Source organism: Antechinus flavipes, chromosome 2 (genome assembly GCF_016432865.1).
Source record: "Antechinus flavipes isolate AdamAnt ecotype Samford, QLD, Australia chromosome 2, AdamAnt_v2, whole genome shotgun sequence".
NCBI classification, from domain to species: domain Eukaryota; kingdom Metazoa; phylum Chordata; class Mammalia; order Dasyuromorphia; family Dasyuridae; genus Antechinus; species Antechinus flavipes.
In genome coordinates, this window is record NC_067399.1 from 34331145 (window position 1) to 34355349 (window position 24205).

Sequence of the window (24205 nt, forward strand, 5' to 3'; positions counted from 1 at the left end):
AAACAATTATTGTATCAAAATAATACAAGAAAATTGTCCTGAAGTGATAGAACAAGAGGGAAAAGTAGAAAGAAGAAAAAAAATCCACCAATTACTACCTGAAGGAGATTCTATAAGGAAAACCTATAGAACAAATCTATAGGAACATCATTGCTAAATTTCAAAATTCTCAGATCAAAGGGAAATTTTTTTACAAGCAACAGCAATAACAGTAAAAGCAATTCAAATATGCTGGAGCTACAATTAGAATCACACAAGAACAATTGGCAAGCACAATGAAAGACTGCAAATCCTAGAAAACTACATATCAGGGTCAAAAGAACAAGATTGTGGCCAAAAATATTATAGCATAATATTTAAAATTAAGTATAATAAAATACTGAAAAAAAAGACATCCAATGAACTATCAGATTTTCAGGGTTTTGTTGTAAACAAATCTGAACTCAATAGAAAATTTGACATAGAAGATCGAACATCAAAGACTAATTTCAAGGGACTTAATAAAGACAAATTGTTTATGTTTTACACTTGGAAATGTAAACTGTCCAAGATTGTCTTTAGTGATTGGGTAGTCTAAAAGAAAGATTGGAGTAGAGCTGAGTATGATATAATTCTAAAAAGCAAAAGTATATAGAAAAGATAAAAAAACAACAACCACCACCACCAGTAATTATGTTATATAAATGAGTTGCAGGAGCAAGAACCAACACAGAGGAATTAGATGGGGAGGAGAGCTAATAGTTCTAAAATCCTATTCACATCTGGAATAGGTTAAAGAAGGAACAATACATATATAAGTACCTAGAGGGGTATAACACCCTCCAAAATCTATTTTAAAAAATGAGAGGGGGAGGGAATAGGATAAGGTAGGGTATAGAAGTGTACATCGATTAATGGGAGTGAGATAAATGTGTATAGATTAATTAATGAGAAAGGGATAAAGAAGGAGGGAAAAGGTGGGGAGGGGAGACAGGAGGAATGGGTGGGAAAGGTTAAGTAATAGCTAGAAGAGTTAGGAGGGATAGGAAGTGATATAATTGTGTGTGTATATATATATATAATTACATATATATGTATGTAGACATAAATATATCTGCACTTACCTGTAGCCTGCTTGGGAAGGAAGGGGGAAGAAAGGGAGGGAAAAAGAATAAACTAAAAATGCATATTAGAGAACAAAAGAAAAAATAATGTGTTCTATTATTACATATGCTTTCTTGAAATAGAAATTTATTGTTACATATTTTGAATCCTCTCATGTTCTACTGTGCACAAGACTTTTTTTCTTTTTCTGTTTTTTTTTCTATTTAAGTTTTAAATTTAAAAAATTAGTCAGAAACTAAATATCCTAATCTTAAAGAATTCATAGGTGTAAGAACAAATCATAGAAACAATTCTTTCATTAAAGAGAATGTGAACAATGAAATAACCTACCAAAATGTGTGGAACGTAGTCAAAGCAGTACATAAAGAAAATTTTATAACTCTAAATGCATACATAAATAAAAGAGAAAATGCAGATCAATGAATTGTGCATGCAACTCTAAAGAAAAGAAAACTAGAAAAAGAACAAATTTTAAATCCCCAATTGAACACCAAAAGGAAATCCTGAAAATCAAAATAGAAACCATAAGTTGAAAGTAAAAAAAGTTGAACTAATAAAAGAAAAGTAGGACCCAATTCTATTGGGGGGATAAACTATTAGTTAATTTGACCTAAAAAAAAAAAAAAAGAAAATCAAATTAATCAGTATCAAAAATGAAAAGTGTGAATGCACCACCAAAAAGATTAAATTAAGACAATCATTAGGAGTTATTTTGCCCAATTATATGCCAATAAAAATGTGAGATGGATGAATATTTACAAAAATATAATTTAACAGAAGAGAAAATAATGAAAAGTGAAATAAGCAGAACCAAGAGAACATTGTGTACAGAAATAATAACATTGCTTGAAGAACAGTTGTGAAGGATTAAGTTATTTTGACAGTTATAAATACTCAAATCAACTACAAAGGACCTATTAAGAAAGATGCTTTCTACTGGGGAGTGATGAAAGGGGAGATGAATAGAAGGATGCAAAAGATGGTTTTATATGTATCTCTCTCTCTCTCTATTAATCCATGTCAAATGGTGGCCTTCTCTAGTAGATGGGAAAAGGGTGAAACTATTCAGAACTTAAAATATAACAGAAAAAAAAACAATACATTTTTAAGAAAATAAAAATCCCAAAGACCAGATGGATTTACAAGTGAATTCTGCCAAACATTTAAGGAACGATTCTAATATTGTATAAATTATTTGAAAATATAGCTAATGACCACTGTATAGAATTCCCAATCCCTCTATTTTTGTCCACCTGCATTTTTTATTTCCCTCACAGGTTAATTGTACATTATTTCAAAATCCGATTCTTCTTGTGCAGCAAAACAACTGTATGGACATGCATATATATTGTTTTTAACATACACTTTAATATATTTAACATGTATTGGTCTACCTGCCATCTGGAGGAGGGGGTGGGAGGAAGGAGAGGAAAAATTGGAACAAAAGGTTTTGCAATTGTCAGTGCTGAAAAATTACTTATGCATCTATCTTGTAAATAAAAAGCTATAATAATTAAAAAAGAAAACATAGCTAATGAAGGATTGCTGCTACTGTTGTTTCTTTTGTGACACAAATATGGTTTTGACACCAAAACTAGGGAGAGAAGAGGGAAAAAACCCATAAACCATTTTTCTTAATGAATATCAATACATTTTTAAATAGAATAGTAGGAAGGAGATTACAGACAGATATCACAAAGATTATACATCACAAGCAGTTGAGATTTATACCTACCAGGAATGCACAACTGGTTCAGTATTAGGAAAACTATTAGTCTAACTGAACATATCAATAACAATAGCAACAACAAAAAATCTGATTTTATCAACAGATACAGAAAAGGGGTTTTGATAAAATATAAAATCCATTCCTATTACAAACACTAAAAAGCATAGGAACAAAGAATTTTTAAAAAAATAAATAGTGTCTAACACTAAGAGCAAACATTATTTGTAATAATGATAAAATTGAAATCTTCCCAATAAGCTCAAGAGTAAAACAAAGATGGCCATTTTGTAGTAGAGATGTTATTTATAGCAGTAAGATAAAAAAAAGGAATTGAAGGAGTAAAAATAGGCAATGAAGAAACAAAAATATCACACTTTGCAGAGATATCACAGTAGGCTTAGAGAGTTGTAAAGAATAAACTAAAAATTAGTCAAAACAAATAACAGTTTCAGCAAAGTTTCAGGATACAAAATAAATCCATATAAATCACTTCTATATATTACAACAAAATCCTGCAGGAAAAGATTGAAAGAGAAATTCCATTTAAAATAACTGCAGACATTATAAAAAGTATGTGGTTTTCTCCCTGTCAAGATAAACTCAGAGATTATATGAACATAATTGCAAAACACTTTGCACACAATTAAAGACATATCTAAACAGTTGAAAAAATATTAATTGCTCATGGGTAGACCAAGTTAATATAATAAAAATAACAATTGTACCTAAAATTTACGTATTTGATGCCATAGCAATCAAACTGGCAGAGAATTATTTTATGGAGCTAGAAAAATAATAGCAAAGTAAATCTGGAAGAACAAAAGGTCAAGAATATTGAGGGAATTGATGAAAAAAAATGTTAGGTAGGTGGCCTAGCAGTACCATATCACAAAATGATAATTATCAATGCTATCTGATACTGGCTGAGAAACAGAGTGATAGAGCAATGGAAGAGATTAGGTATGTAATAAACAGAGGTAAATGACCGTATTTATTTAGTGTTTGATAAGCCCAAAGGTCCAAGCAATTCACAATTGGGGCAAGACAATTGCTAGGAAAACAGGTTAGCAGAAAATATACACAAATCGACATCTCATGTTAACATCTCAAGTGAAGATCAAAATGGGTATATGGGAACAACTGGATAGTGCAGTGGATAGAGCACCAGCCCTGAAGTCAGGAGGATCTGAGTTCAAATCTGGTCTCAGACACTTAACACTTCCTGGCTGTGTGACCTTGGGCAAGTCACTTAACCCCAATTGGCCTCAACAAAAAGCAAAAAATAAATAAATAAACAAACAACAGGTTAATTAATTAATTAATTAAAATAGAAGGGAATATCATAAGCAAAATTGGGGAGCATGGAAAAATGTTCCGTCAGATTTACTGATAAGGGAAAAGTTTATGAGTTTATGAAGATCATAGGAAGAAAAATGGATGATTTTGATCACAGGAAAATAAAAAAAAGGTTTTATATATGCAAAGCCAATGCAAATAAATTAGAAGCAATGCAGAAAACTGGGATGGGGGAGAATTTACAGCAAGTTTCTCTGAAAAGGCCTCATTTCTCAGATATATAGGGAACAAAATATTTATATAATACAAGCCATTCCCCCTTGATAAATGCTAAAAGAATGTGACCAGCAGAAGACAAAATCAAAGCTATTAATAGTCATATGAAAAAAATGCTCTATATCACTACTGATTTAAAAAACCCCGCAAATTAAGACAAACCTATCAGATTGGATAATATAACAGAAAAGGAAAATGATAAATGTTGAAGGAGATGTGGGAAAATTGGACACTGTTGGAATTGTGATCCAGTCCAACCATTCCGGAGAACAATTTAAAATTATGCCCACGGGGCTATAAAATTACACATACTTTTTGACTCAGAAATACCACAACTAGGTCTGTATCCCGAAGATATCAACAAAAAGGAAAAGGATCTAGGTGTCCCCAAATATTTATTGGAAACCGAGGGGATGCCCATTGTTTAGGAAATCGCTAAACAAGTTGTGGTATGTGAGTGTAATGTAATTCTGCTATGAGAAATTTCAAGCAGGATAGTTTCAGAAAAACCTAGGAAGACATATATGAACTAATGTCAAGTGAAATAAGCAGAACCAGGAGAATATTGCACAAAGTAACAGTAATATTGTAATGCGGATCAACTGAGAAGGGCCTAGCTAGTCTAATCAATGCAATGATATAAGACAATTCCAAAGGACCTATGATGAATAATGTTATCTACCTCCAGAGAGATCCAGTAAACTCTTAAGTGCAGATTAACACATTCTTGTTCACTTTATATTTCTTGCCTTTTATTGTCTATGGGGGCTTTCTTTCTTTCTTTCTTTTTGAACAAAGCTAATATAGAAATATGTATGACTTCACATATATTGTATTTCTTGCCTTCTTAATAGGTGAAATAGGAGTGGATAAAGAGGGAGAATTAGGAACTCAAAAATGTTAAATGATTGTTTAAAACGTAAATATATTTTTAAAAATACAAGTGTGAATATTAATAACTAAGGGAATATGGGAAAGCTTTGCTCAAGAATCAGCACGGCAATTGAGCCTTGACAGTAATTGGGGATTATAAGATGTAGCTGAGGAACGTATTTCAGGGATGGAGGACAGTCTGTGCAAAGACATGAAGGTTAGAAATGTAATACGAAGTTTGGAAAAGAGTTCATTGGTCACTTTGGCTCTAAGAGAAAATCACATGTACACAATGGAGTAATGTGAGAAGTTTGGAAGGATAAATTTAGAAAAGGGAGAAGCAGATTGTTTAAAAAAAACCTGAGGAAAATTTTTGAATAGGATTCTTTCTGCTCTTCCTTATGTTTTCTTCTGTGTGTTTTTTAATGCCTCAATGGATTTTTTTCGTTATTTTCTTTTTTGTTTCATTTTTGGAGTGTGAGGGGCAACCTTATTCCTAGAAGGTTTCTCCCTTCTGTCTCCTCCAATTGCCCATTAAGCATATCTACTACATAAATCATTGTAATAAATATGTATACATGTTTCTGATGCAACTTATTTTCTCTCTCTCCTGCCTACAATTAATAATTTAAGGGGGAAAAAACAAAAATAAAATCTTTCTAACAAATTTGTTAAATCTTTGTAACAAAACATTTTTCTTTATCTTGTTAAGAAAAAAAACAAATTTGCATAGTCAAGCAAAGCAAATTCTTTCATTGAAAATGCAAATGTATGTCTCATTCTATACCTAAGTTGCTAGAAGTCGGTAGCCAGCTTCATCAATTCTCTCAAATAATGATTGATCATTGCATTGATCAAAGTTCAAATCTGACCTCAGACTTAATTTCTGCTTGCCTCAGTTTCCTCACCTGTAAAATGGGGATAATAAAAGTGCCTCTCTTCCAAATTATTGTGAGAATCAAATGAGATGGCGCAAGGTAAATTTATATAAATAGGAGCTATAAGTTCAAAGTCATTTTTATTTATAATCCTAGCTGCGAATTTCACAGATATCCATCTGTTTCAAAATCTGAAGCAGAAGCAGAGTACTATAATGGAATCACACCTGCATTTGGGCCCTGCTTCATCCCTGACCACTTGGATGACATTAGGTAGATTATTGCTTACCTAAGTGATCACCGCAGGTGATTAAGGCTAGGTAGCAATCGAGACAAAGAATTTCCTCTTTCCCTACTCAAAAAAAAAAAAAAAAATCTAAGTAAGTAAATAAATAAATCTGGGAAGGGAAGACCCTCTGGATTTCTGACCAAAGCAGAAATGATTATTATTTATATTCCATCAAGACCCAAACAATGACCACCTGAGGTTTGGTCTGGGACCTGTTGAAGGCCTTAGCTTAAAATGGACCAGGTCTCCCATTGCATCCAAGGCCATCTGCAGTGGTCCTGATTCATATCTCACCACCAGATACCCAGATAGCTTCTGAAGAGAAAGCAAGGTTAGTAGCTTTGCCCACCCCTCCGTCGCTTAAATCCAATTCACATCCAGGTCATGGCATCCTCTCCCTGCTGTCATGGTCCTTTTGGAGAGCAAAGGACGAATGAACTGGGGGCTGAAGAAAACACCTTGTGAGCTTTCCAAGAGGAATCCAAATCCGTTGACCGTTGCGGTCGTCCAGCTCTGCTTTCAGATTTCAGGAAAGAGAGGAAATGAAATTTCCCATATGGCTTCTCACCAGGCAAAAAGAAACCATCTAACATTAGCCAGACACCTTTGTCAGGGAGCTTTTTCTAATGTTCGCAAATGGGGAGGGATTAAGATGTTGGGATCAGAAGTGGCAATTTCTAAAGTGAATCTTCCTAAGCCAGAAGAGACACTTTTCTTAGGTGGCTGCGCAAAGGAATGCAGGCTGCAGACTATTTGGGGGAACTTGTTTCAAAACACCTGGAGCGTGTGTTTAATCCACACTTTAAAACAGCTGACTTGTGCTTCCTCAAAGCCAAATGTCACTCCCATTCCCAGCCCTGCCTTTCCCCAATAGCTACACGTTAATTAAGCAGAGCATTACTTAGGAGCAGTCATCTCCAATCCTACCCCAGAACCTGAAGCCACTTTCTTTTCAACTCTGCTAAAACATCCTTCCTGCCCCAGACACTCCCAAGGAGGGAGTATGAGGCTAAGAAGGGATCATTTATTTAGACCTTTCCTGACCCAGGACAGATGCAAATTGTAATATGAATTGCTGATGGATTTTTTTTTTTTAACTACGTGAAAGAGATTCGTTGCCTCAGTTGTTACCTAGCCTTAATCCCCAGTGGGATTCCTTGGGGATGTGACCTAAAACAGTTTTCTGTTTATCTTCTTTATTTGACTTTGAGATATTGTTAAAATGAGCTTTGAGGCCTTAGACTTTCAGGATTTTTAAACTTTTTGCTTGTATTATGGATCTGTAGGACAGTGAGATGACAAAGTCACTCTGAGACACCACAGAATCATGTTTTCAAGGGCAGATTCAAGTTTTTTCTCCATTTTTCACTTTTCTTTTATTTTCTTACTGGGGCAGAAGAGTGTTGCAAGGGAACTTTTTTTAGGTCATAGGCCTTCTTAAAATTTTCCATTTGTAACTCTTTTTTTGCCTGAGCAATTTTTACCTGACTTCAGGAATATAAGTATATAAAATACTCTATACAAATCACTGATAATAATTGATAATATATCATAATTTTGCAAATCCCAATTCAGTTATGAGACTCCATATGAGGTCATGAACCACAGTTTAAGAAGCTGGATTTAGGACATGGAACAAACAACTTGTTTTTTTTCCCCATTGCTTTGACATAATTGGGCAACTCCAATGAATTTCCATGCTTCTGACTCCCTTGTAAAAATGAATAAATAAATGAGGAATAAAAGTCACCTCCCAAGGATCTGCTCTGAGAATTTGAACTGTATAAAATACTTTGAGAGCCTCAAAGATGGGAAGTGTTATGTAAGAGATTAAAGATTAGGATTATCTCTGCTTTAGGAGAAAGGAAAACATAAGAGGAGACTTTGATAAATAAAATTCTGAAGTTAGATTTTAGAGATTATCTCATTTAATCTCACTTAACAGATGAAGAAACTGAGGTCCTGAAAGATTCACTAACATCATGAGTTTTGAGCCATATTTTTAAATCACCTTTCATTTACTGGGCAATGTACTATAGATATATAGAGATATACAGATATTAGTCCCCATCCTTCAGAGATCTAGGTAGGAAGAAAGGTGACATGAGCTGAAAAGGATAATAGTAGTGAAATAGCTAAACCCCTTCATGTTTAGAGTGGAGGAAGGTGACTCAGAGAGATTGCACAGCTAGATAGTGACAGGGACAGAATTAGAGCCCTTACTCACAGAGGGTTTGGAAACCACTGTGACAATCTAGTTCAATCCCTATCTGGAAAAATTCTGAGAGTTCACATTTTAACATGGGAGATTATTCATATAGAAGTTTCAGGTATAAACCTGATTTTTTTCCCCCTCTACAATATGTCCAACAAATGGTTATCCAACCTTTGTTTGGACATCTCCATTGTTTGAGGCTCATTACTTTTTAAAAACTAAATATAGTTTTTATATTTATTTTATAATTTAATTATAATTATAAAATAAATTTATTTGATAAATATAGTTTAAAAACTAATTGATGTTTTCACATCATCTTCATTAAGTAAATCCCTCCCAAGTCATTAATTATAACAAAGAATAAAATAGAAGGGGTGGGAGTGGGGAGATTATCATTCAGTCTTCATTTTTAATGAGATCATGTAGTGATATTCTGACTTGCCCATGAATAAGCAGGCCAGGTGTGGGGTACTCCAGTGATTTGTGGGAGGAACAGCCACCCTCTCTCTTCCAGAGTCCCGCAGCAGGACAAAACTCAAGATAAGTGGCCATGGCCTGGAACGAAGGATGACTGACGTCTCCAATGTCTGGCCAAGTTCCGAGCGCTCTACAGTTCCTGCTTCAGCATCTTCCATGGCCACTGGAATGGATGGGTCTCCTCTGCCCACTCTGCCAGGAAGTCCTCATGTACATCCCTGTGTCTTGGACAGTTTGATAGTTATGTTTAGTCCATCTGCATAAACGGTTACCTGACCACAGTCATCCATTGCCCCCTGACCCATTGCCGGTGATCCTGACTTCTGCCTTGCCACTAGAGGGGAGAGCGAAGCTGGGCATTTTTCAGATTAATTCCAGTTCAGACTCGTTTACCCTGTTATGTCATTGGTCCCCTTCAACAAATGAAGGGCAATTTCAGATATTAAAGAAGCTATCGTGTCTCTTGTAAATGTCGTCCCTTTAGCCAACCCTCCTCTACTAACATGATATGGACTTGGCCATTTTTCCTGGCTCCTCTCTGAATGATCTTCACCTGACACAAATGTCCTTTCTAAAAGAAAATGACCAGTGCTGAAAATGATACTGCAGGCCGGGGTTAGCCAGGACTTCTTATTTCTGGAAGCTGTAGCCCAAGATTGCACTGACTTCTTTGGTTTTCCTTCATCACACTGAATTATTCACAGATTGCGGCTTATTATAACAAGCTGCTCTTTCTCAGACCAACATCTGTCTATCCTGGATATTATCTTTGACCCTTTATTCCCTCTCACCCTCCATATCCAATCAGTTGTCAAGTCCTTCCATTTGTTTCTTTTTCTTTTCTTTTTTCTTTCTTTTTATTTATTATTATTATTATTATTTTTTGGCTGAGGCAATTGGGGGTAAGCTATTTGCCCAGGGTCACACAGCCAGGAAGTGTTAAGTGTCTGAGGCAGGATTTGAACTCGGCTCCTCCTGACTTCAGGGCTGGTGCTCTGTCCACCGCACCGCCTGGCTGCCCCTAAGTCCTGCCCCTTTAACCGTTGCAGCATCTCTCCTGTATACCCCTTCTCTCTACTCACACTGCCTCCCTCTCTGCCCAGACATAGTTGTATCTCATGCTAGAACTCCTTTTCCCCTCCAATCTCTCCCCGCTGCAGTATTCTCCACTAGCTATCACAATGCTTCTCCCCAGTCCAGCTTGACTGTATTTAATCCTTGCCTCCCCATTTAATAAGCAACAATGGCTCCCTGTTGAATCTGGAGTCAAACAGAACAGTTTTGAAGTTCTTGGTCGCTGGACCCTTCTTTCTTTCCAGTCTCCCAAACTTTATTCTCTTTGATGGTCTCCATGACACAGGACCCCGCCGCTCCTCCCACAAGCCCCTCCATCTCCCGACTGCACTCTGGAGTGCCCCATCCGGGAAGCTTTCCCTCTTTGACTCTGATTTCCGGCTTTCCTCTGATCTGAACGAAAATCCCACTTTCTGTCAGAAAGTGACTGGATTTTTGCCTGTTTTCTCTCTCATCAGAATGGGAGCTCTTGAGAACCAGAGCCGTCCTTGACCTTTCTATGAGTCCTCAGTCACAGACAGGACCTAAGTAAACCCTTATCACCCTCGCTTGTACGCATGGGCCATTTCCCTCATTCTTTTATCTCTTACTGCATCTTTTTACCTGCAAAGTTGATTTTTAACCTATTATCCCTGTTTAACATCCTCTAAACCACTGATCGGCTCCAGGTACCTGAGGCAGCCATATGTGCCAGGGAAAACAAATCACAGCCACCCTTTGACTGCTTCCCCTAAAGCCCTGCTTGTAGAGACAGACCAGGGAGGGAGAGCCGGGGATGGAGCATTTCAGCCTAGGACCCACGGTTATCACAGAGGGGGGCAATCGCTCTGGAGAAGGAAGGCCACCTCCTCACCACCACCAGCTGCCACCAGACAAGCCCAGAGCGGCTTCCGGCCTAGCTCCTACAGCCATCATCCCAGAAAACAACCGGCATGAAGGTATTGCGTGGCAATTTCTCCTTTGGGAGGGGGGCATTGTTACAGCCACAGCTTCTGATAATTCAGGGAAAAAATAATTCTTCCCACCAAAATCACTGGCCTATCACATCACACACCAGAAACTCAGATGATTTCATCAGACAAAATGCCATTAAAAGAAGAAGTATGACCATTGGCTTTGCCTCTGCACCTTAAGGACTAAGATGCTTTCCATCTGACTCATACCTGAAACTTTTCTATGCATAATCTCCCAGAAATCAGACGCTCTTCCTTTTGTTTGTTACCTCGGGACTTCATAATTTTTTTCATTCATTCTGTAAATCAATTTGTAAATTTTAAAGTGCTCTATAAATTCCCCTACCCAGTGTATTCCACTTTAAGAGCATCATCCTCCCAGTTCTTCAAGTTCTCACTGTTATTGTTTTAGCTTCTCCCCCTTTAACAAACCTGGGAAGTGGACAGCTCCCCAGAAAGGAGATCAGAACGACTGGCCCATAATGCAGTATTAATCTGAAGCAGAGGTAAGGCTCTGACACAGATAATCAGTAAACATTAAGTGACTACTGGGCTAAGTACTGGGGATACAGGGAGAGGCAAAAGACGGTTTGCCCTCAGGGAGCTCACACTCTAAGGAGAGAGACAATATACAAAGAAATCTATATACAGGATAAATAAAAAACAATTAACAGAGGGAGGAACTGGAATGAAAAGATGTTTAGGAAAGGTTTCCTGTGGAAGGTGAGATTTTTATTGGGAACAGCCAGGAGGCTAGCATCAACTCTTGTTTTGTACATAGCATTCGGGAGTACTAATTTAGCTTCCTACAAACCTGTTTACAATTATGTATGAACTACATTTAATTGTCTCCTGATAAAATCAAAACCTATAGACAAAACTCCTAAATTGTTTGCTTAGTGGAAACCTCTGCTTCTCTCCCCAGGGCAAAAATCCAAAGTACTGAGGGCTTGTGGATGTCCATTAAGTTACTATTTAATTTGGAGGTTATGATAATGACAATAATAATAATAATAGCTCATAATTAAGTAACACTTCATAGATTCTCTTTTAAAAAACAAACAAACCAATAACTGTGCAAATATATGGAGAGGAGTAAGATACAAGGCTGGAAAGGTAGGTGTTAAAAGGCTTTAAGAGTCAAAATAATAATAATAATTTAATGCTAAAGGTAGTACAGAGCAACAAGAATTGATTGAAGAGGATGATCACGGTTAGACTTGTGCTTAAGAAAAATCAATTTTAGGGGGAACTAGGTGGTGCAGTGGATAGAGCAGCAGCCTGAAGACAGGAAGACCCAAGTTCAAATCTGATCTCAGACACTTAACACTTCCTAGCTGTGTGACCCTGGGCAAGTTATTTAATCCCAATTGCCTCAGCAAAATAATAATAATAATAATAATAATAATTGGTTTTATAGTTTGAGAGAATGGCATGTAATAGAGAGACACTCGAGATTGTAATGTTTTAATTATTGAATGACTAATAAAATACAGATATGTGATTTCATTTAAACAACGACCACCACCAATAACCCTGTGCTATCGGTGCTAAAGCTATTATTATTCCCATTTTACAGAGAACAACTAATTGGACTTTTTGCCTTAAACCTCTTCTTATTTCAATCCATCCTCCGCTTAAACTGCCAAAGTGATTTCCCTAAATCACAGGTCTGACCACGTTGTTGTTGTCATTCAGTTTTTTCAATCATGTCCAACTTTGCAGGACCCCATTTGGAGTTTTCTTGGCAAAGACACTGGAGTGTCTGCCATTTCCTTCTCCAGCTTATTTTACAGATGAGGAAACTGAGGCAAGCAGTGTTAAGTGCTTGCCCAGGGTCACACAGTGTCTGGGATGGATTCAGGTCTTCCTAACTGCAGATCCAGGGCTCTAATCATTGCACCACTTACTAGCCCCAACTGACCATAAAACCTCTTCCTTAATAAATTCCAGGACCTTTTTATTCCAGGATCAAAAGCAAAATCCTTTGGCATTTAAAGTTTTTCACAAGCTGATCACTTTCTACCTTTTCAGTCTTACATTGTTTCCTTCTATGCATGACCTACTAGGTATTCCTTGCTCTTGGGATGCTCCATTTCCTCCCACCATCCCTTTGCACTAGCTGTTCCTTATGCCTAGGATGCACTTCCTCCCAGTCTCTGATTCTGAACCCCTAGCTTCTTTTAAGAGTCAGTTCAAGATTTCTTGCCATCTAAGGGAGGGGGTGGAGGGAAGGAAGGGAAAATTGGAACACAAGGTTTTGTAAAGGTTAGTGCTGAAAAATTATCCATGCTTATGTTTTGAAAATAAAAAGCTTTAATTAAAAAAAATTCAGTTCAAGAGCTTTTCCCACTCCTTCCATCCCAACTCTTTGTGCCATACCCCAGGAGGTTGCTTCCCATCAATGCTGTATTTATTTTCTATATTCCAACTTGCCTATTATATCTTCCTTGTGAGAATATAAGTTCCTTGAGAACAAGGACTGGTTTTGACTTTTTACTTTTAGCTCTAGAACTCAGCCTATGGGGGTAAGTTTAATAAATGATCGATTGACTGATGAGCCTCCGGAAGCCCCTTGCTCAAATTACCTTAGCTAGCAAGTGGTTGCAGCTACATGGTGCAGTGAATAGACACTGTCCTCCCCATCAGGAAGATCTGAGTTTGATCCAGCCCCAGACACTTACTAGCTCTGTGATCTTGGGCAAGTCACTTAACTCTATTTGCCTCAGTTTTTTATTTATAAAATGGGGATGCAGGAGAAAGAAATGGGAAACCATTCAGTATCATTGCCAAGAAAACCCCATGAACAACATCCAGGGGTGATGTGGAGACAGACACAACTGAAAAACAGGAAATAGTAAAGCAGGGAGTCCCACACAAAGTCCATTATACCACACACTGTTTCTTGTAAAAACAATAATAATGAGAGCTAATGCTTAAAAAAAAAAAATCTCATTTGACCCTCATTACCATCCTGGGATTATCCCCCTTTTACAGATGAGAAAACAGAGGCACATTTAATCAACATCTGAGGAGGAAGGTGCTATTCTATAATCCCATTTAACCTATACGAAAACAGAGACACAGAGAGGTTATATAATTTGTCCAGGGTCCCCTCATGAGGGAAGATTTGAACTCAGATCAACAATTTTTCCCCTTCATGAATGTAAAACAATTTGGGAGTTTTCAGGTTAATTTTCCTCTTCCAATGGCAGCAGGTCTGAATATTGTGTTCTTGGATTCTTGGATGACAAAAGAAAATCTGAATTGAAAGGGAAGGAAGAGTTCCTCTTAAATAAACACAGACTTATTCAGTCCCAGAACCATAGGATTATAAAGACTGATGGAGTGACAAGGGATCTTCTCTTTTTAAGGACTTGACTGGCTGCAGTAGAACCGGAGGGAAGGGAGGGTCGGGCTGCGGAATTCAAATCCACCCCATTCTCTTGTGGGAAAGGCACGTAACTGTCTGTACAATTGATTTACAAGTATAAAAAGTGGAATTTGCAGAGGTCAAAGTTGAAAGGACTCTCACTGTGGGAAAGAACAGTGCCCCCGAGAACTGTAAAAATCCAGTTCCTTTGGTCCAGTCTTATCTGCTAGTGAATCAAAGGAGGCCCGTCCATGATTCCTAGTTCCTGAGGGAGTCTTTATAAATTTGCCATAGTCAATAATAGTTCATAAATTACTTTAGCCAAGAAAGGACCTTGGGTACCTGGAGTCTTTCCCAAAGGCAATACAAATCCAGGATAGCCTCCAGGGATGGGAAGCTGCTTTCTCCTTAAAGGAGGGAGGAAAGTCTATGAAAGAATTTGTGAAAACCCTGAGGGAAAGGGAGCAGTTCACCGTGTTATCTCTGGCGAAATCTCAGATGCGGGATTCTGACTAGGGTGGTCAGCCCTGTGGTCCAAAGGATACTGCAGGATGTCTCAAAAGCATCTGCTTTTATTCGAGACAGTCCACGCTATGTGGGACATAGGATGGGTCCAAAGTCTTGATCTGGTGGTTAGAGCCTTGGAAGATCGGATTCTTGGATGATATCTATCGGTGAAAGAAAACCTGAATTAAAAGGGAATTACAGCGTAAATTGGATTAAAGACAGATGTTTTTAAGTGTTGAGAAGCATTAGTGAAGAACCTTCTAAGTGACTGGAATAATTGTAAGTGATGGAGATGCAAAGTAAAGTAAGAAGAGTTCCTGCCCTCAAGGAGCTCCCAAGCTAAGAAACTACTGGGTACATTGAAGATTCAGGGTAGAATTTGAAAGGGCAGACTCCAGCTTCCGTGGGAAAGTCCTCAGGCAGAAAATAGAATTTAAAGTGAGTCCAGAAACTGAGCCTGGGAAGCCTGGAGGCCAGGTTATGAAGAAGAGAATTGAGGGTAGGAGACAGGGCTGCCATTGAGCCACCTAATACAGAAAGTAAAATATAAGAATATTGGGAAAGGACCTGGTTATACAGGGCTTTAGATGCCAAATATAGGATTTCTTATTTGATCCTAGCGGTAATAGGGAGCCAAAGGAGTTTGGGGGATGTATGTGTAACATACACATAGTCATACTTGCAGTTGATGTAGTTGACTATAACATTGCTACAAGCAAAGCAGTTATAAAACTGAATACTCTGATCCAGCAATTCCTTTGCTGTCTATGTCCCAAAATAATTTTTTAAAAGGGGGACCAGGAGAAAGACCTATTTGTACAAAAATATTTAGTGAATATATCATCTCTTCTCTTTGTGTCATAGCATTTGCTATAAGACGTAAAAATATTTTTGTGGTGACACAGAATTGAAAATACATCAAATGGGTAATGTCTAAATAAGTTGTGGGATATGATCGTGATAGAATACTGTTGTGAAATGCTGAACAGAAAGATTTCGAGAAAAACCTGGACTTACATGAACTGATGCTGAGTGAAGTGAGCAGAACCAGGAGAACATTGTACACAGTGACAGCAAGATGGTAAAATGATCAACTGTGAATGACTTACTTAGCCAGTCTCAACAAACTAATACCCTGTAAGACAATTCCAAAGGATTCATGATGAAAATGTTGTTCAGCTCCAAAGAAAGAACTGATGAAATCTGAATGCAGATCAAAGCATATTACGGAGTGTGTTTCCTTACACAACATGACTAATATGGAAATATATTTTACATGATTAGACATACATAACCTGTATCAAATTGCTTTGATATAGGGAAAGAGAATGGAAGAGAATTTGAAATTCAAAAAAAATTAAATGAACATTAAAAATTGTTTTTACATGTAATTGGACAAAAAAAAATATATTATTGAAAAAAAATAACCAAATTCTGTGTAATTGTGTTCCCCAAGATGTTTGGCCCTGGAGAAAAGTTGAGAAAAGGACACTCATCTCCATATACACTCCCTTCCTTGCAGGAGAAGGGGATGATGGATACAAAATATTGCATTTACTATCAAACTCAGTTAATCCGTTGATTGGTTTTTCTCCTCTCTTAAAATTTTTTGCTATAAGACACAAAGAGGAGAGGTGATATATTCAGAGATGAAGAATATGAAAAACTAAAAGCTGTCAATATAAACAAACAAATAAATAAATATAGGAAGTGACAGTTGTCACCTTGAACCTGATACTGTACCACAAAGTAGAAATGATGGGAATCTGAAGGGGAAGGAGGAGAAACAGAGCCTCACTACTTAGAAATCACAGTAAAGAAAGGGCATGTAGAATCAGTCTGACATGTACCTCAGATTTTGGGAGATCCAATTTCAAATGAGTCAATATAAAGGCAGATTTGACTGGACGGTCATCAGAGAATTGGTCCTGATGGGAGAGAAAGTTCTCAAGGATGAAATTCTGACAATACAAGTGGCAACAAATCTTAACCCCATTTGTCTCAGTTTCCCTTATTGGTCAAATGTTCTGGAGAAGAAAATGGCAAATCACTTCAGTATATTTGCCAAAAAACAAACAACCCAAATGGGATCCCCAAAAGTTGGACACTCCTTGAGGGCAGAAAGGGACTATATATATCATAGTCATGGGCAAGTAAAAATGATTTCCTTTGGGATGCATAAAGCAGGAATACTCAAGTCATCTGGGGACAGGAATCAGTCTGGATGGATCCAAGGGATGATTGGAGGTTCCACAATACTCTGTACTCTGAATGGCAACTTCCTTTACTTTTTAACATTGATGCTTAAACTTATAAAAACTGTTTAGCTATTCATATGGCTTGGATAAGATGGCAATCATTCAGTCAATAAACATATATTAAGTTCCTACTATGTGCCAGGCACTATGCAAAAAATAAATAGATAAATAAAATAAAAAACAATAACTTGACCAGAATGACAAAATTAGTGTCTGAGGCCAGATTTGAATTCATGAAGATGAATTTTCCTAATTCCAAGCCCAGTATTCCATTTATTGGAACACCTAGCTGCCCATTGATGAATGTTAATGGATATTATTAACAAATACTATTAATAATAATAAAAAAGCAAAATAGCAGTTTCTTATATTCTCAGTATTTCCAGGGTAACAGCTTCTCATGATCTAATGCTCTGCCATCTGCCCTTATGGAAAACACACCAAAAAAAGATTTTAAAACACTATTTATATGTCATATAAAATTGTAGTTTCAAATATTGTCACCTGTGTGGCTCTATGTCCTTTCCTCCCTAAAAGACTCATATGATACATTTGTTTTATCTCTTTCTCTTGTCAGAAAATAACAACATTTCTCTTTTTTTTTTAATTGCCAAAATCATCACTGGCTTATATTGTACACACTTGTAATATCCCCTTTCTCTAATAGAAATAAGACTGTAACAGCGTTTGGCACATGCTCAGAACACCTAAAGTGGAGGCGCCCTCGGGGAAGACACCAAGCATCCCTTCTGGGAGAAGACCTGGGGCTTTCTCCTCTGCCAGGTTTCTCAGGGGTGCCCCCATCTTAGGTGATCTGAGCCTGTGCCAAAGCCCCTTTTCTTACACAAGCACTTACTCCATCTGCTTCCTTCAGATGGTCTCTGTGCTGTTTCATCCCCAAATATTTAATTTTGCACTGTGTTTTAACTTGTAAGCTGCCTCAAGTCTTCTTGAAAGTAGGCAGGATATAAATCTTATATAAATAAATATTCAATGGGCTTTGGGATTTTTTTGGGGGAGGAGGGGATTGAGACCTAGTTCTTAAGAAGAAAGGGCAGGCAGAAGTGATTAAACGGCACTTCTGTGTGGGGTAGGTAGGATGAAGATGTTTGAACAGCATGAAAGGATAAAGATGACTTTGAATTTGGCCCGAAGTGATGTTGATAACTTGGGCGCTTTTTCCAGCACCTTTCCCCCCTTTTCTGAGTAATTAAATACTGTGATGTCCTATTAGAAGTTGGAATATTTTGTTCTCTATGTGATTGTAGAAGTGGAGCGTGGAGGATGAAAGGAGAAGCGTTTGCCTATTAGTGATTCCAAAGAGATTAAACGAGATTCTCTCAGTTAATGAAGTAGAGTTCAATAAGAACTGGGTTGTTATTGTAGTCTCCCTTTAAGGTCATCACCAAATGATCAGTGATACATTTTTCATATGTTTAAAGACTCTTCTATCCAGATTAAAATCTTATAGAATCAAATCAAATCAAATCAAATCAATCTTATAGAATCATCAATCTAGAGCCTGAAGTGGAGATCAAAATCTTATAGAATCAAAATAAAATAAAATAAAACAATCTTATAGAATCATCCATCTAGAGCCTGAAAGTGAAGATTAAAATCTTATAGAATCAAAATAAAATAAAATAAAACAATCTTACAGAATCATCCATCTAGAGCCTGAAGTGGAGATCAAAATCTTATAGAATCAAAATAAAATAAAATAAAACAATCTTATAGAATCATCCATCTAGAGCCTGAAAGTGAAGATTAAAATCTTATAGAATCAAAATAAAATAAAATAAAACAATCTTACAGAATCATCCATCTAGAGCCTGAAAGTGGAGATTAAAATCTTATAGCATCAAAATAAAATTAAATTTAAAACTCTTATAGAATCATCACTCTAGAGCCTGAAAGTGAAGGCTGAAATCTTATAGAATCAAAATAAAATAAAATTTAAAAATCTTATAGAATCATCAATCTAGAGCCTGAAAATGGAGATTGAAACTTTATTTACATATTTGGTAGAAAGGTACTTGAAATCACAATGTCCTGGCATACAGTAGGCACTTAATAAATGCTTGTTTTCTTCTTTCCTTTTAGTGATTTCATTTAGCATTACAAAGTTTCCATTATAGACATTCTCTCTGTCATTGCAGGTCATCGACTTGTCTGTAACATAATTGTTGATAATAGCTTAGATACTAAGAGATTAAAAGACTTGCTTATGACTTCCTTCAAGTCCCAGCCAACATCCTATCTTCTAATAGAAACCTTTTCCAATCCAAGTGAATGCTAGTCTTTGATGATCTCCAGTTTATCTTGTCTATAGATAAATAGCTGTTTGCCTGTCATATTTCCCATTAGATCACGAACTCCTTGAGGGCAAGGTCTGCCTTTTCTTATCTTTGCATCCCCAATGCTTAGTGCAGAGCCTAGCATACAGCAATCACTTCATAAACACTTAGTGGCTGACTTACTATGACTTGAACTCGGGTCTAAGATCAGCCCTATTTAATATCTTGTTCTATTGTAATGGGTCAGAACTCTGAACCTGAAACAAAGGATCCTTGCAAGGTACTAAGTCAGTGGAATTGATAGAGACAATAGTTATCTAATTTAGCATCTTCAGTATGATTGATTTAATCCTACAAGGAGATGTTATGGGCCAAAAGTTGAAACAAGGCACTAAGTGGAATGGAAGAGACAATGGTTAAATCTAGTTTAGAATTGATTTAATCCCACAACAAATAATGGTTTCCTAGTAATATAATGATGGGTTTGTACTCAGTGTGGAGCTTATAAACTAGGAGCTTCAGCCAGGGAGATTCAGAGATAAGAGGACAGAAGGCTGGAGGCTGAAGGTTGGAACACAAGCCCTTGGACTCAGATTCATCCCATCTCACACTGCCTTGGTGGCAGGCTCTCCTCCTTCCCTTCCCCTCTGAAACCAAGATCCGGAGGCCCCCAAAAAACTAGCCGAGGCCCAGGTGAAGGAGACAATAAAGCATTTGGACTTTAACCCTGGGCTACTACTGTGGTGATTACTGAACTGAAAGGAAGGCCGCCTCCAGAGACCCCAAGAAAACCTCACCAGAGAACATTACATTTTAGAGAGAATATTACACTCTATCTCTTGGAAATCAGTCATTGTAATAAATGCTAACAAATGTGAAGTAAAGGAAGACATCTTTTGAACAATTGTCTTTTGCTATGTATCTTTTTCTTTAAAATATAATTCATAGACTTTCATCCAAGATAGTTGTCTGGACAGAAGTAATCCACCCAGCTCCTCTGCACGTATGACAAGAAAAACCCAATATTTTCACCAGACCAAATAACGATCAATAAATCCTGTGAGAAACAACAGTAAATGACCTCTTCTGTCCCAAATCTGCACCAAAAAACTCATCCAGCAGCCCATGAACAATAGAATAGGACCTTAGCAAAAGAATTTTGAAATATAGGAGTAAGATCCTCAAAGGGCACCTAGGCAATTAAAAACTGAGAACCTGGAAGTGGATTGATGCTGTTCTGAGAGTTTTAAGAAGGAAAATACTCGGAATATACTAGTGTAAGCAAAAGAAAAAGGGAGAGAATAAATCTTGTAATTGAAGTGCATAAAAAGACAAATGTGGAGGAATTAGGCACTTGATTCCCAGAGAGAGAGGTAGATCAGTAGTCCCTGTATCCATCATCTCGGGAAGAGAGAGAATAGAATGTGGAGGTCAAGCTGGAGCAAGCTGCTTTCTGTCTCTCCCTTGGGGTGCCTCGCTGCTTCAGTTAGGTTGCCTTTGCCTGCTCCAATGGTGGGAGCGAATGGCCAAGTAATATTAAATAGGAATAAATACGAAGTCTACAAATTGGGTATAAAAGTATAAAATGAAATAAAGAAAGAAGGAAAGGGCAGCAAAGAACTGGAAGCTAGGGATTGCCCATCAACAAGAGAATGGTTGAACAAATTATGGTATTTCCATGTGATGGAATACTATTGTGCTGTAAGAAAGGATGAAGAAGGAAATTTCAGAGAGAACGGAGATGTCTTACATGAATTAATGCAGAGTGAGGAGAACATCTCATAACAATATGCTGAGTTTTGCTGCTGGAGTTATTCTCGGTTGTAAGTGGAAGGAAGTTCCCCAATGAAATGGTGGATTTCCCACTTAGGGACTGAAAGACAAGATCAGGTGACTATTTATCCATTGTGTTGCAGCATGGACAAGGAAAGGGAAGAGAATGAAATTTATTTTAAAATTTTAAAAATATTTTAAAACATTTTTTATTTATTTCACTTAATATTTCCCAGTTATATATACATATATTACAATTACATATATAAATATGTAAATTATACATAAATTTTTTAGATTAAATTAATTAAAATTAAATTAAAATTTTTTTTAATTTTGAGGTCCAAATTTTTTCCCTCCCTCTTACCCACCCCTTGAGAAAGCAAGCAATATAATTCATGCAAATTGTATTTCCATATTAGCCATGTTGCAAAGTATGCATTTATATACACACATATACACAAGTAAGCCAAGTTAAAAAAAATTTTTTTTAAGTATGCTTCACTTTGCAGTCAGAATTCATCAGTTTTCCCCCTGGAGATGGATAGCATTGTTCATCAAGGGTCCTTTAGAATTGTCTTGGATCCTTGTTTCAATCAGAGCAACTAATAATAATAAAATACACCTTTTATGGCATCTCCTAGGTTCCAGGCACTATGTCAAGAACTTTCTACAACTATCATCTCATTTGATTTGATGATTTCATTTGGTTTAGAGCAGACTCTTTTTCTAGCATTGCTCATACTAAATGACCACTGAATTCCCTTTCAACTCTGAAAATTCCGTAATTCCCAGGGCTAATGAGATAGGTCACTGTTAGCACATGGGCTGGGGGCAAGGACACAGAGACTTAGGCAGGCAGGAGAATCAGGAGGGGTGATGAGGCTGCAGAGGCTCCCAAGGTACCCCACAAGCCTATCTCTAAACCCCATAAAGGAAGGAGAAGGAGATGACTGAAAGGATCCGGAAGAGTTGCCCAACCTGATGGAAAGGACCAGGCCAATTTTATTGCAAAACAGAGCTTGTAGAATAGGCAACTAGCTAAGTGTTATCAACTGGAAAGGGAAGATATTTTGTCTTCTGGAAATCAACAGGAAGGATGATCTTTCAAGCTCTGTGATTCTAATTTCACTGGCCCAGCATCATCTTTTTTCCCCCTCCTTTCTGTTTTTTGACACATTTTACACACACACACACACACACATCTGTATTACATCCTTAGAAAAAAAAAATTCTGGGATTTTTCTTCCAGAGTGTTTTCTCCCACTGAGTCCTCCCATAAGGTTATAAGCACAATGAAATCCAGCTGATGAGATGGGAGATTATTTCTTTCTTTTTTTGCTGCTTTTGGGAGCCAAGGATTAATTTTATTTAAGATACTTATTCTTTTTTTTTAATTTTTTAATTTTTTAAAAAAAAATTTAAAATAACTTTTTATTGAAAGGATGGGAGATTATTATTTCAACACTTTTCCCCATCTTTCCATTGAAAGCCAAATTTGGGCCTGAAGACTCCTCTCTTGTTTTTCACAACAAATTTTCCTGCTCTTTGATCTTTAATGATCACAAATCTGCCAATATAGTCATGATTTCTCATCATGATTAAGAACTGGACAATTATTATGTGAGAATCTGGGTTTTTCCTTGTTTCGGTTTTGTCGATTTTGTAGGCAGCACCAGCTTCTTAAATTGTGGTCACAGTCCCATATTGGGTGTTGTAACTGAATGTAGGATCACAAAATTATGATTTATTATCAGCAAATGCTTGATTTGTATACCTATTTTAAATATATACCTACATACCCAGGGTCATATAAAAATTTATTGAGCAAAAAGGGGTTGCAAAACAACAAAACTATATGATGATCAATTCTGATGGACGTGGCTCCTTTCAACAATGAGGTGATTCAGGCCAGCTCCAATGGTTTTGTGATGGAGAGAACCATCTACATCCAGACTCAGTGAGAACTGAGTGTGGATCACAACATAGTATTTTTACTATTTTTGTTCTTGTTTGTTTGCATTTTGTTTTCTTTCTCATTTTTTCCCTCTTTGATCTGATTTTTCTTGTGCAACAAAGATAATTGTAGAAATATATACAGAAGGATTGCACACATTTAACATATATTGGATTACTTGTTGTCCATGGGAGAGAGTGGTAGGAAACCAAGGGAGAAAAAAAATTTGGAACACAAATTTTTGCAAAGGTGAATGTTGAAAATTATCTATGCATTTTTTGAACATTAAAAAGCTTTTTTAAAAAGAAAAAAGGGGTTGCAAGTGAAAAAAGTTTAAGAAGCCTTGAACTAGAACATTTATGTATACTATCACAGTTTGGAAAGATGAATGAAATATTAAAACACGGCATGATTTTTGTGCGTTTGGCCAAAATACACAAGAACAGTGCAAAACCACACTTGTAGCCCTTGAATCCGTTTAGTCAGTTCAGCTGTCCTTTCCAAGTCACAGCTGGGGAGGTGAGAAGTACTTTCATGTGGCAGAGGAAGAGTCTTCCCTTGGGAATGAAGTCCGAGAGGGGAAGTGAGCACTAAATATTAATCTTCATTTGTGAGAATGCCCTGTTGTGAGGGGCTGAGAGGGCAGGATTCTCACAGCTTTTCCTCAGGTCAGCTTAAAGACCTCAGTCTGTCATCAAACCAAGCCCTGGGATGGGGAGCCTCCCTGCCATCCTTCTTCCTCTCAATGCTCCAGCAACTGCGCCCTAAGAACTGTAAATAAAAACCACTGGGGATTGCTTTTCTGCCTGACCCTTTAACCTGAAATAAAAATAAAGCTGGAAGAATTTAATCCCGACTTGGGCCTCCTTCATG